Raw genomic sequence first — 12,659 nt, forward strand, 5'->3', positions numbered from 1 at the left:
TGTGAATCGGGCCTTCACACCGGACTTACCAGAGTGAGCAGCATTCAGTTTCTTATATTTGAGATCAAACGTGTTTTGGTCTTTAATTCAATAATCATTTACTTTACGGATTTGTTTATTATGTACATTTTTAATCAAAATGCATATGCCAACAAAAAAGTACTTTAAAAAAAGGCTAACAAATTATGTTTAATGGGTCAAATTGTGTTCGAAAGTCACAGCTTTCTGGAATATTGACAGAACCGTTAAATCCACGGGCCTTGTCATCTTTGCAGGGAGGGGCACTTGAAATTACACTTGCAGTCCCTTTAAGTAAACCATTTAAAGACGTTATTAAAATATAGAAAACCAAATCTAACATTCAGATCGTCAAATTCCAGGAGATTGTTATTAAAGTCCTTTGTGGGAAAACTTTGAATGTTTAAACCAACGCCACATACTGCTTTGCTACCAGAAACCTTTCCCTTTTGATCAAAATTTAACTACTTAAAAATAAAGGAATTGAGTTTTTGCCACAAACTTAGATTTTCTAATTCCTATAACTTAGCAACCCGTTTTCCTAGACCTTTGATATTTCAAACTATTAATTCTTGTATATCAAATGGTGTAAGTTTGAAATATCAAAGGTTTACACCATCAGGTTGCAAAGCTATAGGGGTGAGAAAATTTAAGTTTGTTGCAAAAACTCAATTCCTTTGATGTTTTTTCTCTGTAAAAGTTTAAATTCGACAAATGCGTTAAAAAGGAAAATAGACAACTCTGTGGATTTAAAGATCTTCTTCTTCTTCAAAACTATTTATTGGCTGAAACGTGATTTAAACACAGTTTAGAACGTCCACAACAGCGTGGAAAGATTTTCGCAGCAATATATTTATATAAATAAATATAAATTTTCTACAACAGTAAAAAATGGCTTTTCGCATTGAGAAAATATTTTATGTTCTACAGCAGTAGAAAATATTTTATGTTCTACCGCAGTAGAAAAATCTTTTCGTATCGAAAACATTTTTAACTATTTTAATATTCTATAATTGAAGAAGATGCTTTTGTTTTAAATTAAGATGTTAAAATAGAAAAATTGAGAAAAAAACTCTCATTTAGATCAAAATAATATGGCATGTCAGAGAAATACTTCCATGACAAGATATAAGACAAAAATAACAAAAATAAATTTTAATTGAGAAGATAAGAAAATTGAATTTTTAGAATCTTTACGCTTTTCGCTATGAATATATGAAAGGGGGGGGGGGTCGCATTTAAGATCAATTTTAAGCTTTTCGTATTGCAACCATGGAGTAAAAATTTGTATAGAGATCCAATGGTTAGATAAAAAGGACTATTTTCAGAGATCTAATGATTCTATAATTTAGGACTAGTCTCCTAGAGAACAAATAATTATATAAATACAGCCTAGTTTCAGATGTGCTTTTTCACTTAGGTTTATTAGGTTTGTTTTAAGAATAATAAATCTATTCAAAGGACGGAAGTTTTGAATCTTTATAGTATCGATCTCTCTTCCTGTTCTCAGCTTTGGCTAGCTGAATACCTTCGTTCTTAGATCGACCTCGCTCTTCTTTCTATGACTTTGTACATGACTTGAAAATATGCCCAACAGCCCTTTCCCATTTTCATGCGTTTCTGGTTCTCTCCAGGCCGGGTCACGGTGACTTATGGTTATAGGAAGGATGTTAATCGGACCTGGTTTTGACCTGTACAAGGAACTCTTGAGACCTCAGGTTTGGAATTTGGGAGCAAAACGTTTAGAACCCACTGGAGCCAAGCTATGATTTAGCTCCATAATCCTAGTGCTAAGTTCGATCATATCTTCTAAACGGTTTAGTTCTTCTTTATTCCTTGCTATCGAGCTTGCGCAGAGCCAGGGGTTAGAGAATTCATGGAGTTTATCATCATAGACATATCAGAGATTATACTATTTATACTCCTATCCATAAGGACATGATTTATCAAAAACTTTTAAAATATCAAAACTGTATTCTGTTAAAGTTTGCGTTTATTAAACTTTGAAACATTTTTTATCCTTCAAAAAAATGTAAAAACGAACCGAACATGATCGTTAATTCACGTTAGTTTTTGCAACATTTTTGGGTCGTTTTTCAATACGTTGTCTGTCGGGGTCCAAATTTTGGTAAAGTGTAAGATAATCAAATGTTTAGAATAAACAATTTTTAAAACATTAAATTTTCCAATAAATTGATCCTGAGAAACGAGCCAAAAACTAACCAACACTAGGCGTAGTCGTTTTTACGAATTACGTGTAACAGAACGAAGTGTGTTCAGACTAAACTCAACTTTAATCTAAAATCCATCTAACAAGAATAAGGCGTATTGCATCGTATTTAGTATTTACCGTATACGTATTTATCGTATTTTAAACTTAAAATGTATTTAAACAAATATTATAAAAATAATAAAAATAGAAACTTTGAAATGCTAAATTCAGACTTTTCGACTCAAACAATTATGTTTTTTTTTAGAAATACATATATATTACATATTACATTATTTATAATTGAGACACTGCGTATTTATACGTATATAATGCCCTTTCCATAGCCTTCTATGTTCAGGGTTAATCACAGGGATTTTGTTTTATTTAAAACTAAAGCTCTATAGGAGAAAGTCTTTGGCCTACTGGCAAACTTGTGGGGGAGGGAGAGTGGATGGGGAGGGAGGGAGGGGGGAGAAAGGGGAGGGAAATCTTAAAGAGAAATAGGAGGGGGGGGGGCTCTCTTAATGATGCAAGGTGGTTGATTTTCCTGTGTAACAAAATCTTCAAAATTTAGACAAACACTTAAAAGAGAAAAGAAATACAAAATATTTTAAATCCCCGAAATAAATCCCCCCCTGAGTTCCCTCCGGTTGAAGTGACCGGCCCTGAAGCAGCTGTGTAGTGTGTACAGAGGAAGGACACCGGATTAGCAGCAGATGACATGACATGAGGTTCGCAGAAAATTAACTCTGAAGTTGCGACACTGTTCGGAAAATGTCAAAAATTCATATCTTGTCATATTTTGCAAGCATGAAAAACAATATAAATTTCTTGAAAATTTGCAAATTGTTTTGCAGATTAAAACCTAAGGTGCAAATTGTCCAGTATTTTTCACAGTTATGAAAATATTCAACAATTGACGATGTCAGAATTAACTTTCTCGATGTTTTTCCGTGCCTTGCCTTTCCGACCTTGGATATTTTTTGTAGTTCTAAATATGAAAATCTAAAAGCTGAAAATCTAATTTTGGTTTAGAAAGAGTAATGGGCAAAACCCTGTTCGATTTTTGTCCTAAGAATTGGTATACCTCAGCAGAGCTAGGATAACTAGTAAAATATATGTAATCCAGGGAGTAAGGAATAGATGGGAGATACAACTGACGCGGTTAAATATTCAGAATAGGTTATTGTATACGCCGTAATTGACCAGACAAATATTTCTTATTCAAATGGAGTACCGTCTGCAAAGCCTGTACTTTGTACAATCATCTGGTAGGGCGGGCCGCGTCAGTTGGTTTACATATATTTTATTGATTCATTAAAATTTTTCTAAAATTGACTTCTGCTGTTACTCTGCTGAAACACATAGAAGTAAAAAATAATAGAATAAAAAAACGTTTTTTTAACGGACAAAAATTACGAGAAGAATTTATAATTCTGAAAACAAGACAATGAACAGCTGCAGGAACTATGATTAATGATAATTTTACCCAATTTGTATTTTTGGTGCCGGGAACTATTGAGTTATTAGTTATCAAAATAAATATATAAATATATGGGTTACTAGAGAACAAAGCCTATTTGTTAACACTGTACACCTGGGAATTAATAGCATCCAATAAAACTATAAATCCAGGTAGGAAGTACTAATATTATCCAATAAAACTATAAATCCAGGTAGGAAGTACTAATAGTATCCAATAAAACTATAAATCCAGGTAGAAAGTACTAATATTATCCAATAAAACTATAAATCCAGGTAGGAAGTACTAATAATATCCAATAAAACTATAAATCCAGGTAGGAAGTACTAATAATATCCAATAAAACTATAAATCCAGGTAGGAAGTACTAATAATATCCAATAAAACTATAAATCCAGGTAGGAAGCACTAATAGTATCCAATAAAACTATAAATCCAGGTAGGAAGTACTAATAGTATCCAATAAAACTATAAATATAGGTAGGAAGTACTAATAGTATTCAATAAAGCTATAAATCCAGGTAGGAAGTACTAATATTATCCAAAAAAAACTATAAATCCAGGTAGGAAGTACTAATATTATCCAATAAAACTATAAATCCAGGCAGGAAGTACTAATATTATCCAATAAAACTATAAATCCAGGTAGGAAGTACTAAAATTATCCAATAAAACTCTAAATCCAGGCAGGAAGCACTAAAATTATCCAATAAAACTAAAATCTAATGGAACTATAAATCTAGATAGAAAGTATGATGTCCACATTTCACATTAACAGTAAATTTTACACAAATAATTACTTAAAAATAGTTCGAACTAATAAAGAAAATTTAACGGAAATGCTCTCTGTTAAAGTCTAATAAAATGAAAAAAAATTGACGTTTTTCAGTAGTATATTTATATATATATATATATAGCAAAAATGGCAATGGTAAAATGACGCGAGAAAAAATGACTGAACCAGCAAAAAAGACGCAGTGCTGTGTATAAGCCTTGTTACTCCTTACCTAAGTTCTAGATATCATGATATTATGTATATATGTAATATTGCCCCGGGACAACATACATTGGGTTAGCAGTCCAACCTTGAAGAGTTTAACCAGATGCCAACCTCACCGGAGTATTAACCCAGAGTGAATGTTAAATATCTTACAGAGATATCAGTATTAATCCATTTCTTTTTATTCAGCATTGAGGGGCCTGAATTGAGATTATAGATGTGATCACGAGTTGATAAATACCAGGATTATATACAGGGATGGATACTGTTAATACCAGGATTATATACAGGGATGGATACTGTTAATACCAGGATTATATACAGGGATGGATAATGTTCTAAAGAGCCGACTCACTATAGCTTCAGTAGAAGTAAATATTTCCATTTAGTGTATAGCGCCGGTTTAAGTATTTATCTCTAATTTGATGATGAGATAGAATTTCGATTGGTTCAGAATAGACAACAGACACAGAATGAACCCTGATTGGATCAGGCGCTAATGGATTCGGCATACAAAGTGAACTGTTCACGAAATTTCAAATGACACTCCTTTCAAAGAGGTTCATGTTCAAATCACAATTAGACACGGTACTCTTTATACCTATCGTTGATCAGTAAAGGGTTAATTGTGAATCGCATATGCCTCGCTTTAAACGAAGGGCCATTTGAAATTACGTCTTCAGTCACGACTCCAAAAGAATTTGAGGTTCATTAATACAATTCAAAATTATATTCTTCATTAGTTTGCTTTTGTTTCATTATACAAAATATTTACTCCTTAGATAAATTTTATCTTACTGGAATTTAAAGGTCTAAAGCTCTCAAGCAAAAAACGATGAGAATTTTTCCAATTACTTTTTAAAAACAACAGCTAACAAGTGCTGTATATATTGCTAAAATGTACATGTAAAGGGCTACAGAAAAGCATAAGTAAGTTAGAGTGGTAAAATCAAAGCCCAAGGCGTTGCGACACTTCAAAGTTGACCCTGTCTTAAAAATTGATGAAACTTTTTATAAGCAGGCTGAATCATGCGTGATATCTAGGTTTAACTCTAAATAAAAGATGTTAACAAAATTGTCTAATTACATACGTTGTTGCACTGCACGCAAGAAGGAATGATCAAACCATTGAAAAATGTTTTAGCTCGTAGAATAACAAAAAATCCAGATCATAAAAGGTTGAATGTAAAGAACTTTTAAACATTACAAAAATGGAGTCACAAAACTGTTTAGAAATCCTATTTGAGTGACATTAGACCGTATTCCTAGTTCTTACTCGTTCTGCAGACAAAGCATTCGACCAAAACTATCTTTTCCTGTTCACAGCACTCCGGTCCCCTTCTATTCCTTCTATCCTGTGTGCTATATAGTTTAAGTAATATCTAGAGTCAAGGTGTACTTGTGTACAAGAGGAATCAGGTAGGAATAGATTTTATAAACATTTTGAAGAAACATTGCCACAATTTTAATATTTTGTCCAAACAATTTAAAATCAGTGATCGTGAGAATAATAATATCAAGATTATCAACATTTTCTGTCTCGTAATATTGTAAAATTTTAGCTAAAAACGAAATGATGAAAATTTTCCTTGTAAATTAAAAAACAACAAATGCAGGGAAAATCTATTTTTTTCTGTAACATTAAGCTCAAGCTTGATTTACTAGTTTTTTTTTGAAAATAACCTACAAACGTTGAAATTCAAGCTGAAATTACTTGTTTTCAAACCAAAATTATTAAAATTTTTCTATGCAGGGGGGCTCAACCCCCGGCCACGTTTACTACGTTTCACTCGGTGCTCCTGTGCCCATACTATTACACCCCTCTTTGAACCCCTCCTTGGGAAAATTCTGGTTACGGGCCTGGTTTGGATGGACACTTGTTTATAAACAAAGTGGGGATTTGACGTGTATACTTTGAAGTATCATGTTTGAAAATCTAAATTAAAAATATTTTGCACTAAACAAATTAACCCAATTCATGTTGATGTTAAAAATGCAAATTGTTAAGCTAGATCTGCCCAATAACTAAACCTGTCATTCAATATACAAATAAATAGATAGATACACGAGATAAATTGGTTGAATAAACAAATGTAAAAATCTGCATCAAGTCAACAGCTCCGCGGCAAGGTGCAGATGTGCGAACTCAACAACGATTTGCAATCAATCAATCACTCCGGCAAAACAAAGGTTAAAAAGCTTAGACCCAAATGAGGAGAGTCTGTAACAGCAAATATATTCAAACATTGATTAAAGGGATTGTTAATGTATTTCTGTGCGACTCTTATCTTTATCTACATGTATAAAGTAGTTATCTCTGTTTGTTTTATCTCCAATCATAACTCATGAACCCCTTGACCGAAATGCCTTAAATTTTAACTTATATATGTAGAGAAAGTTTTGTTTCAGGGCAAATCTGGTTTCCAAAGCTTATATCTGAAGTAGATATCGGTTTGTTTGCTTGTTTCACAGCATCTTGGTTAACGTTTTAAATAAGTAGGAATTTTTCAGAGAAAACTTTGTTTCGGCAAAGCTGGGTTCCCAAGCATTTATTATATGAATAAAATACTTCAACATGTTATTGATTGCATTTAAATTGTAATTTTTTGGAACACGTTCTTTACAGTAAAACTCCACCAGTTACTTTCAACGGGAGACGCTTGTTGTTAATATTCAGATAAAAACGTAACCAGCATTGATTCTGTTCTGATTTGTTCTGTGAGAATCTTTGAAATTACGCTTACAATCCCTTTACAGATGAACTGTTGCTAAGAAATAATACAAAGTAAGTGGCATGGAGTTAGAAATGCAGAACCATAAATTACTCAACTCTTGTATGATTTTACATCGAGTTTGAAAAATAAATTTTTTGCACTTCCATCCTAGTTTTATAGACCGATAAATTGTGAAAAAAGATTCCATTCTAAATTGCTTTTTTATCCTTAAAATTAACAAATTTTGAGAATCGAAAAGGGGTTTTTTGACCGCTCCTTGTTATTCTAAACCCATAATTTGAAATCTGCATGTCTGCAGTGAATAATGTGTATTGATGGGAATAAAATTGCAAATATTGTTTTGAATTATCTTTCATTCATATTCATGTATCCATTCTTTAGTTCTTCTTTATTCATCCTCCATTCATATTAATGTATACTCATTCATCATATTATTTTCTTTATTCATCATCCATTCTTATTCATGCATACTCATCCATCCTTAAAGTTCATCTTCCTTTCATATTCATGTATACTCATCCATCCTTTAGTCTTTTTTGTTCATCCTCCATTCATATTCATGTATACTTATCCATCCTTTAGTCTTCTTCATTCATCCTCTATACATATTCATGTTTACTCATCCATCCTTTAGTTCTTCTTCATTCATCCTCCATACATATTCATGTATACTCATTCATCCTATTATTTTCTTTATTCATCATCCATTCTTATTCATGCATACTCATCCATCCTTAAAGTTCATCTTCCATTCATATTCATGTATACTCATTCATCCTCCATTCATATTCATGCATACTCATCCATCCTTTTGTTCTTCTTTATTCATCCTCCATTCATATTCATGCATACTCATCCATCCTTAGTTCTTCTTTATTCATCCTCCATTTATATTCATGCATACTCATCCATCCTTTTGTTCTTCTTTATTCATCCTCCATTCATATTCATGTATACTCATTCATCCTCTAGTTCTTCATTAATTATCCATTCTTATTCATGTTTACTCATCCATCCATTAGTTCTTCTTCATTCATATTCATGCATACTCAATACTCATCCATCCATCCTTTAGTTATTTTCATTCTTTTTCCATTTATATTCATGTATCCATCCATTCTTAAATTCTTTTTTATTCATCTTCCATTCATAATAGTGTATACTCATTCATCCTCCATACATATTCATGTATACTCATTCATCCTTTAGTTCTTCTTCATTCATCCTCCATTCATATTCATGTACTCATTCATCCTTTAGTTCTTCTTTATTCATCCTCCATTCATATTCATGTATACTCATCCATCCTTTAGTTCTTCTTTATTAATCCTCCATTCATATTCATGCATACTCATCCATCCTTTAGTTCATCTTTATTCATCCTCCATTCATATTCATCCATCCTTCAGTTCTTCTTTATTCATCCTCCGTTCATATTCATGCATACTCATCCATCCTTTAGTCTTCTTCATTCATCCTCCATTCATATTCATGTATACTCATCCATCGTTTAGTTCATCTTTATTCATCCTCCATTCATATTCATGCATACTCATCCATCCTTTAGTTCTTCTTTATTTATCTTCCATTCATATTCATGTATACTCATCCATCCTTTAGTTCTTCTTTATTCATCCTCCATTCATATTCATGCATACTCATCCATCCTTTAGTTCTTCTTTATTCATCCCTTAGTTTTCCCTCGTTAAAGTTCCATTGAGAAAGCAAGGACAGTCCCTTTAAGTCATTCATATTTAGATTCATTCATTTATTTCTAATTATCATCTATTCATCCTCATCTATTCTAATCTATCCTCATTATTACTACTTGGTAAACAGTTAATACCTAATCCCTAGAAGCTGTGTTTGTTGATTGTTTAAAATCTCCAAATATGGTGGGTAGACCCAGTCCCTATTCTTGGTCAAATCTGTCAAAATATTGAATATTTTAGAATACATAATCACAATACATATTCAAGAAAGATAGACTTTATATTTATAAATACAAATTAAGTATGGACATGGTTCGTTGTTATACAGTCACTAAAGCCTAATACCTCCTCTCCATGAGGGGGTCTTTCTTCCGTAATCCTCCCTTTCCCCTCCTTCTGTGAGTGTTCTTATTCCTTATTTGTTATTATCATTAATATTCAAATAAATTTATTATTCAAAATGCACTATGAACAGAAAAAGTACTGTATGTATATACATAATATATATCTTCAACATGTAAATTATGATTTATGAGTTATTATAAATGCTTAGATGAACATAACAATTAACAATTAACTGGAGCAGCAAAAGTTGAGTAAATAACAGCGAATAAAATAAATTAATGTTCAAAAATAGCATTGTTTTAAAAGGCACTTATTTTATCGGGCCCGAAAGAACAGGAAAGTAATGAATTTTGCAAAAGAAATAAAGGAAAGTGATCTAGCTTTTTATTTAATCCCTCTTTTTCTTAAATTAAAAAAATTCATTAAGGAAAATCCTCCCTCCCTATTCACCTTTTCTTAACTCCCCTTTTACAAAGATCCCCCTCCCTGAAGCGTAATTCTATCATAAATGACCTCCCCTCATCTACGTAACTCTTCCCTACGATTACCTCCTTCCCAATGCGTAGCTCTTCCTTTCAACAACCCCATTCTCTATATGCATATAAACTCTCACTTTTCAAATATCCTCCTCCCTCAAATCATTTCTATGCATTTAATTTATAAAATTTAAAGTGAAATCCTGATGTCATTTTAGTGGTATATATTTTTCAGAATAAAAAGTGAGTTTTAATGATTTTGGAGAAATAAAGTTGAAAAATTGAACATTATAGTACAACTTTATACTTTTTAAACAAGAATTAATTGATTTTCCCCGATACATTACTTATTTCCCCAAATTCAGCGATTTACTTTCGAATAAAAAAACGATTTTTGAAAAGGAAAGGGGGGAGGTTAATTCTATAAAATATACACCACTTGGTCAATTATGAGTATAAAAAGAGAATTCTTCCTCTTATTTATAACCACACAGTGTACTGTTGAAACTTATTTTACACGAAACCTCAAATGTATCATTGAAAAAAAGAAAGAAAATTCTTTATCTTTCAAGATTTTATTTATATTTTAAATATAACAACATTTTACTTTCTCTTCGAATTAATTAAAATTGCAAAACAATGTACTTGAGATAAACACATTTCATACATCTCATACAGCTTCATAGATCTACCAAAAACAGAGAAATACAAGTACATCATTTTATGTGCACAGTTTACAAATTTACGCTGTACGTACTAAAAATGTTCACAATAACCTCCGTGTATGTACACTGAAGTGTACAGTGTACGTACAAGACATTAGTCGAGCTATTGACCCGACTTTTCTTCATCTGTTTCCAAACTAAGACAGGAAAAAGTTAGACATTATATAAACCAATTCAGAATTTTTTTTTTCAAATGAATAAGATTGTCCAAATTGTCTAAAATAATATCACTTTAACACAAAGTAATTTAGTATATGTGCCAGTGGCAGCATTTAAAAATGTGTAAAAAAAATATTAATTGCGCCTCTGAATTTAAAAATAAACGGAAAAGTAATAAGCCTGTATGAAGTTTTTAAGACAAATCAACAAAAGATTTTAAAAATTTAAATCAAAAAACTGGTGCACATCATCTCTTTTATTAGTTTTCTTCTTACCTTTCATTTTCTTCGGTTTTCATATCATCCGTAATTACTGGTTGTACTGTACGACCAGTTTCACTGGGATCAGTTTTCATATCGTCCGTCTGTACAGTCGACGGACCGGGTCCATTGAGTACTGCAGGCACAGCTGGTGTATTGTCCACAGGGGCATTGACGGGATGGGATTCAAGCAGCTTTTCATCATCCGTCTGTTATAATTAAAATAATAATAATTATAATAATTATAATAATCATAACACTCATAATTCTCATAATACTCATAATACTCATAATACTTATTATTATAATCATCATAATCATCATAATCAAAATAATCAAAATAATCAAAATAATTAAAATAACCAAAGTAATCAAAATAATCAAAATAATCAAAATAATCAAAATAATCAAAATAATCAAAATAATCAAAATAATCAAAATAATCAAAATAATCAAAATAATCAAAATAATCAAAATAATCAAAATAATCAAAATAATCAAAATAATCAAAATAATCAAAATAATCAAAATAATCAAAATAANAATAAAACCAAAACAGTTTATTACTGAAGGACAGCAACGTTAGGTGGAGGAGATAGAGGAAAAGGTTTTGAAGAATAGAGGAACAATAACAGAAGTAACAACAGTAGTAATAACAGTAGAACAACAGTAGTAACAACAACAACAGTAACAACAGTAACAACGGCAACACCAATCATAATAATAATAAAAATACTAAATAATATTTCATAAAAACCTACTTTATTTTCTCCGAGAGTAAGCAACGGAAGAGCTGATGCACCTAAAAATAATCATGATTCAATATTTCTTAAATATTATGCTGATGAAAACCTTAGATAAAGGCACGTAAACAATGTCATCCCTTTTTTATAATAATAGTTTTATGAATTTCAGATATAAATCCATTATCCAAATTATTTAACATTCCTTAATATTCACATATCCATTTTAATGCTAAAAGTTATATTCATTCATTTATTTTGATCTAACAATGATTTAGTTTAATACTTCGACCCCTTTCAAACATCGTTTACAGTTATATAAATAACGGGTAACATTACAGACCCTCTAAAAACCTGAAATTAGACTTTTTTTTAAATCCTTGTTAACTATTTGGTCTATACTGTATAGGATCCATATCCTCGTATTGTTTAAGTTTACCTAGTTGGTATATAGGATCCATCTCCTAGTATTGTTTATCAAGTTAACCTAGTTAGTATATAGGATCCATATCCTCGTATTGTTTATCAAGTTTACCTAGTTGGTGTATAGGATCCATCTCCTAGTATTGTCTATCAAGTTTACCTAGTTAGTATATAGGATCCATATCCTAGTATTGTTTATCAAGTTTACCTAGTTGGTGTATCCATATCCTCGTATTGTTTATCAAGTTTACCTAGTTGGTGTATAGGATCCATCTCCTAGTATTGTTTATCAAGTTAACCTAGTTAGTATATAGGATCCATATCCTCNAGCGCGGATTCGCATTAAATTAAATAGATCCTAAGCAGTG

This window comes from Eurytemora carolleeae, unplaced genomic scaffold (genome assembly GCF_000591075.1).
Source record: "Eurytemora carolleeae unplaced genomic scaffold, Eaff_2.0 scaffold1091, whole genome shotgun sequence".
NCBI classification, from domain to species: Eukaryota; Metazoa; Arthropoda; class Copepoda; order Calanoida; family Temoridae; genus Eurytemora; species Eurytemora carolleeae.